We start from the raw sequence: 6004 nt of genomic DNA on the forward strand, positions 1-6004 counted from the left end.
CGGCATAGGGTTATGTTAGATCCTGGAGGGAAGAGGGGTGTCCCAGGGGATGAGGGACTAACACTTGTGAGGAGGTCAGGGGGTGTCAGTCCTGTTGGAGCCAAACTGAGTAGTGGGTACCTAGAGCAGGGAGGCTTTGGAAGAGAGGGATCTCTGAGGGGTAGATGTGCTGGGAATCCTGAGTGTCCCTGGGTCCTTCCTTAGCCCCATCACATACTCTCTGAGTCTTTAGCATTCTGAATAAAAGGGCAAAGTCTAAATCCCACAATTCAGCAATTATATCCTGTCGTGACCTATGCCTCCCTGTTTTGAAACCTTTTCCACTTTCCTTTTAATCATCTCACTTAAAAGCCGAAACCCAGCTCCTTGCCTTTGCATCACATTGGCCCTGGCTCTGGCTATGAGACTGGGAAGGGGGTGTGGAGGACAAAGTCACAAAAAGAGTTGTCAGACAGATGCTGTTCCATAATTGGTTCATTTCTTTCTAGCCTTTGCTTGCCCAACACATGTGCCCTTACGTATACTTCAACAAGGATCCTATTTAAATTCCACTACTAACCCCTAAAAAAGTCAAAAGACATACCTACCCTTCTTCCCAAGGGAAGTGATCTTTGCCAGGAATTGCATCCAAAGGTGATACATGGCTCATGGATCCCAAGCCCAGAGGATGTCCATTCACCTAAATCCATGGATGACCACTCCGGTTCTGACAGCCAATAAGTAAATTAAACCATTTCCCTATACCCACCACACAATGGTTGAGGAGAAGGAGGATGACTGACAAGAGAACAATGACCAACACAATCGAGCTCTTATTCTGCATCAGGAGCTCTCGTCCTCTGAACTTCACATCATTCCCAGGTGATAAATGTCAGTGTTATCCCTTACAGTTGAGGAAACTGAGGCATTGCAGATTAAAAATTGCACTTGTAAAAGAGAGAGGGGAAAATTACTTACAGCAGTCATTGGTTCGAAGTACACATTTTTGAGCAGGGTGTGGTGATACACTCCTCAAACCCAGGAGGCTGAGGTAGAGAACAGTAAGTTCAAGGCCAGCGTGGGCAAATCCTGTTGCAAAGAAAAAGGACTGTGGATGTAGCTCAGGGGAAGAGCACTTGCCTAGCATGTGTGAGGCGGTCCTGGGTACCAATACTGCAAATAAACCAAAAAATCTTTGTTTTTCTTTGCAGGTCAGGGCTAATAAGGCTTCCTGCCCCAGTGGAGCAGTAGGCTTCTGGGTCATCCAGTCTGGGAGCCCATGGTTCTGCTCTGTACCCGGTGTAGCCCTCTTCCTATTGGCGTGGTTCCAGGAGGTGCTTGGAGGAAACCTGACAATCTCTGTAGAGGACAAGGGATCCCAGTGCCCTGTTGCTGGTCATCGACATTGCCTTGGCAATCAAACCCCTTTAAAACCCCAGCTAGATGCTGGTAGATCTGACAGCTGACAATTCTGTGGGTTAAAGGCCCGGATTTAGTGGAGCACACTTTCTTGAACTTCGAGTTACTTTGTGATTAGTCATAGGCTTCCTGCCCCTACCTGTACCCTTAGCTGGATGGTACCAGTTTCTCTCAGTTTTGGGAAAATAGTTGTGTCTCCCCTTGCCTGCTGCATCCCAGGGGATGCTGCCACATAAACTCATGGAATGGCATCTGGCACATTGCCAACACACAGTGACCATGAGCTGTTACTGTTCACAAAGCTTTTTGGCTGTTCCTTTATATCTTCAAATGGGCCAGCTTGGCTAGAAATCTTCACCTTCCTTAAAATATCTTATTGAAGCCATTCAGAGGTAGGTAGCAGTCTGTATTCCCAGGAACTTGGGAGGCAGAGGCAGAAGGATCACAAGTTTGAGACCAGCCTTGACAACTTACTGAGACTCTGTCTCAAAATAAAAATGCAAAAGGGCTGGAGATGTAACTTGTTGTAGAGTACCCTTGAATTAAATCCCCAGTACCACATAAATTAATCAATCAAAAAAGAGGTAGGCAACAAATTCTAAGATCCTGGCATATTCCTGTCACTTCTCTTAAGTGATCTGAATCCCAAAATACAGCATCATAATCATTTGCTTTGCTTAATACATGAGGATAGGAATGAGAGAATCCTACCTATCCCATCCCTAACCCTGATCTACTTCCTTCCATATTTCAGCTTTGGATATCTGAAACATCCCATCTCAAGTACTACACCCCTTTATTCAGACTTGACTTGAACTAGCCCAGGTCAGGAGTCCATCCCCTGAGGTAAGCGCTGTGACCAGGGGGATGGAGGAGGAACATCAGCTCAGCCACATGAAATGAATTCCTCTCAGATAACATGGGTCTCACTTAGCAGAAGAAATGGGTGTTGACTGTTAATGCTCCAAAGATCAACTGAATGATCAGAGGATCAAGCAAAGCTGTTTATGATGCTGACTGCAGATGGAGGACAACCCCTGTAAAGGGCTTAGTAGTGTCTCAGCAGGGAGAAGTCAGTTCTTTGGGCCTGGGTTGGGTGATTTTAGAGTAGGTCTTAAGACCAGACAGAGTTTATTTATATAAGGACTTTGGGCACAGGACATTTGGGCACAGAACAAAGAGTCTCAGAGCTAGTCTTCAAGAATAGTTTTGGTAAGGAAGCTAATTAGTTGGTTTGTAGTGTTATGGAAGATAAGTCTTATGAAAATACTTGTTCCTGGAGACAGCTAAGTTGTATCTTAGCACAAATGATTGTCTTACAGAGCAGGTCTTAAATGCTTGTCTTATTCCTGTTCTACACTGCAGTTTCCTTGATGAAAGAGAAAACGTTTTTATTTATCTTTATCACTCTGAGTCACGGCATTTACCAGATTCTCACATACATCAGATTCTTAATGTATTTGTCGCATATTGTATGTGGTGCTAGGATTGAACCCAGGGCCTTGCACACACTCAGTAAACACTATACCCAAGTCCCCTTATTTATTTAATTTGGAATATTTTGAAGATTCCTGGAGTTTTCTAAAAAGAAATATAGGGTTTGGGGTTTATCTAACCCTAAAATTTCCTTATAGGAAATGATAAAGTGTTTTCTTAATGAACAGCTTTTATTAGGCAAACAGTATACTTTTCTGTCAATGCACGTAACCCATAAGCAAGTGGGAGAAATTTCTGCTTCTGCCTGGAAACTTGACCACAAATCTGCAGGTCAATGGGAGTTGGGCTCCATCTCAGATTTAGTATTAGGGGCTGTGGCTGTGGCTCAGTGGTAGAGTGCTCAGCTAGCATGTGTGAGGTCTTGGGTTCGATCCTCAGCACCATATAAAAATAAAATAAAGATATTGTGTCCACCTACAACAAAAAGGAACGTTTTTAAAACAAGAATTAAAATTAGGAGAAGAGTGATGTTATTAACCTTTTTTTTTTTTTTTTTTTTTTCCGGTACTGAGAACTGAATCCAGAGGCACTCTCCTACTGAGCTTTATCTGCAGTCCTTTTTATTTTTAAATTTTGAGACAGGGTCTCAGTAAATTGCTGAGACTGATCCCAAACTTGTGATCCTCCTGCCTCAGCCTCCCAGGTAGATTGAATGACAGGTGTGCCCCACTATGCCCAGCTATTATCACTTATAGAACCACTTTCCTCCTAAAATCTGAATTGAATGTCACAAATATACAGATACCAGAATTTGAATGCCACAGAGAGAGAGACGTAGAAAAATCAGGTAATTGTTGTTTCCAGGAAGTGTATTCTTAGTTTCTGGCCTGCTGTCTGATTCTCCTTGGGGCCTTTGAAGTGTTTCTTGAAGGGAAAGGAAGTCTGGGGATTAGAGTTAACTTCTCTCATGTCACTTTCAACCCTGATTAATGTTCAGGTGTTGTTGGTTGGAAGGACAAGAAATCAGAAGAAAGAGATCTAGAAAGAGGCACTGTAAAATAAGTGGCTTGTGGCTGGGGGTGACTTCTCACAAAATCTATGGTGTGTGTATGTAAGTGTTTGCCAGCTGGTCTTCTTTTGCCAGTATTTCTGCAATTGAAGCTATGTCCATTGGAAAGTCAAGTTACAGGGCTGCTTTAACAAAGGACCACACACAACAGAAATTTTTTGTCTCACGGTTCTGGAGACTAAAGTTCCAAAATCAAGGTGTTGTCGAGGTCATACTCCATCTGCAAGCTGCAGGGAACCCTTCCTTATCTCTCTCCCCAGCTTCTGGTGGTCTCCCAGTAATCAGGCCTTCCGTGACATGTAGCTGAGTAAAACTCTGTTTTGTCACCACACGGCATTCTCCCTGTCTCCACTGTAGCATGGTCATCTCACAAGGACACAAGTTAATGGATTAAAAGCCCACCTTGGAGTATGATCTCATTTTAACTTTACTAGTTGTATTTGCAACAACCCTACTTCCAAAACAGGGAATATTCTAAGGTACTTGTGGTTAGACCTTCAACATTTTTGTTCAGGGGGAAACACAATTCAAACATAATCTTCTTTCAAACCCCTATTAATTTTGCTATTTTCTATAAGTATCATTTATCAAGAAGGGGCACATTGCATGAACTGAGGTTGACTTGGATTTACATACTTTGCCACCTCACCATAATGTAGTTTCTTTTAATAATTATAAGTCTAATTAAGCACAGTGATCTGTGCCTGTAATCTCAGCAATTTGGGAGGCTGAGGCAGGAGGATCACAAGCTCAAGTCCAGCCTCAGCATCTTAGTGAGACCCCCACCAACTTAGTGAAACCATCTCAAAATTTAAAAAAGGGGGCCGGCTAGGGATGAAGCTCAGTGGTAAAGTGCCCCGGGTTCAATTCCCAGTACCAAAACAAAAACGACAGAACTAAAGAAAGCTACAAGTCTAAAGGAAAAGGATAGGTAAATATGGTGCTTTTAGTTACACTTTGTTTTTAATTTTTAGTTAAAAACAAGGTGTGCAGGCTGGGGATGTAGCTCAGTTGATAGAGTGCTTGCCTCGCAAGCACAAGGCCCTATGTTCAATCCCCAGTACAAAACAAAACAAACGAAACAAAACAAAACAAAAAACCAAACAAGGTGTCTTTCACAAAGGGATAAAAATTAACAAATGACAAAAGGAACAGTGGAAATTGGACAAACACATGGAAATTAAACAATATATTTCCAGTAACCGATGGGTCAATGGAAAAATTAAAGAAAAATTTCAAAATGTCTTGAAACAGATGAAAAAGCTGACCACATGTGACGTTTATGGGCCCTTGTCCCTTTCGCTTTTGTGGACCCCATTCCGTCACAAAAAATATACTAAATCTGATTTAATGATTCTATTAGTATACAAATATAATCTACTCTGAAGCCATTACTGTACATTTATTATTATTTATTAATTATGATACTGCCTCACCTAGTCCTGGATGCGGCCACCTTGTCCTGTGCCTGAGCGCTACACACCAAAGATCCTCTCTGAGAACTCCAGCATCAGTCAGCCTGGAAGCAATACCAGGCGTTCTCACGAGCTGGAGACCTGGATTTCACCCAGGACCTCAGTTTCCTCATCTGTGGAGCGAGCTATCTTATTGGTTTCCGTGAAGATCACCCGAGAAACCGTGAACACTTTCCCCAAGATCTCACCTGTGCTGGGCACTCCATGCACGATAGCTGCACTCCTTGTGATCACTGTTCCTAGGCTGTAGATGTAATGACCTCACAGAAGGGACCCCCAGAGGAAATCCAGCACGTTATTTAATGACTTCCTTCCTTCCCCCATTTCCTGATGCAGGTGCAGACGGAGATTGATGGGGGAGTACAGGTGGGTCACATGTAGTCAGTGCCATTACTTGAAAATAACTCCTACAGGAAGAAGTGGAGGAGGGCTTCTACATTTCACTTGGAAGGATGCTGGGAATGAGGACCGCCGAAGGAGCACATGAAAATGTTCTGTGTTCCCTCCGACTGTTGGTGTGACTGTGGGCCCTGGGCGCAGGTCTGGACAGCAGGCTGTCCTATAACAGAGGAGCCAGTGCTCCTGATATAAACCATTGTGAATAGGGGTGCCAAGTTTCTGACTC

Source organism: Sciurus vulgaris (genome assembly GCF_902686455.1).
Source record: "Sciurus vulgaris genome assembly, chromosome: 5".
In the NCBI taxonomy this organism is placed as follows: domain Eukaryota; kingdom Metazoa; phylum Chordata; class Mammalia; order Rodentia; family Sciuridae; genus Sciurus; species Sciurus vulgaris.